Consider the following 1,160-nt stretch of genomic DNA (forward strand, 5'->3'; position numbering starts at 1 on the left):
TTTATACAGGAACTTCTTAGAAAGAAAGAAAAGAAATTAACAATATCCTTTAATTTTATTTTCCGCTATATAGATAATGTTCTCTCACTAAATAATTCAAATGCTAATGACTATGATGATAGCATCTATCCTATCGATCTAGAGATCAAGGAAACAGTTAAGGCTGCTTCATATCTTGACTTACTTTTAGAAATTGACAAAAAGGGTCGACTGAAAACAAAACTTTACGACAAAAGAAACTATTTCAGCCTCCCAATTGTGAACTTTCCTTTTCTATGTAGCAACATTTCAGCAGCGCCTGCATACGGAGTATATATCTCTCGATATGATATTCCCAGGCTTGTTTTTCCTATCACGATTTCCTTGACAGATTGTTGATCTTCACAAGGAAGTTATTAGAACCAAGAGTCTCAAATGGTGAAGTTGAAATCAGCCCTTCGTAAATTATGGACCGCCATCACGAGTTGATTGACCGTGAATATCCGTTTCACATATGATGTCAGATATGTTCATTATGTCGTAACTACAATCCGTTGACTTTTAACGAATGTGACCTCACGAATTAAACTATTTACCATGTTTGTAATCACATGAGCAAAACGACAGGTGCCACATTTGGTGCAGAATCTGCTTACCATTTCAGAGCACCTGAGATCACCCCAAGTATTTGATTGGGTTCGTGTTGCTAAGTCTGTAGTTTTCTATGTTGTGTCTTGTGTACTTTTATTTGTCGGTCTATCTCTTTTTCTTTTTAGCCACGACGTTGTCAGTTTATTTTCGATCTAAGTTTGAATGTTCCTCTGGTATCTTTCAGTCACCCAGCCTTTTATTGTCATTCATTTCGCTGTGTGGTCATAGAATCATACAGTTTCAGTAACTTGCAGCTACTCAGTTATGATGTTGTTTCAAAATCTTACCAGTCAAAATATTTTCCTTGCTGACAACTATAGCAGGGCTATACAAGATAAAAAAAAAAATGTTTTGAAACAAAAACTATATGCATATATGTCGGCCAATAAGCCACGTCATAAGGTTAAGGTAATATAAGCCCTATCAGACGAACATAAATACTTTATTACAAATACACTCGTTACACCATATGACATATATTATTTTTAAAGCGGGAGACCAAGTAAACATTCGACCATTGAACCAATGAA

The sequence above is a fragment of the Mytilus trossulus genome, chromosome 1 (assembly GCF_036588685.1).
Source record: "Mytilus trossulus isolate FHL-02 chromosome 1, PNRI_Mtr1.1.1.hap1, whole genome shotgun sequence".
Lineage (NCBI taxonomy): Eukaryota > Metazoa > Mollusca > Bivalvia > Mytilida > Mytilidae > Mytilus > Mytilus trossulus.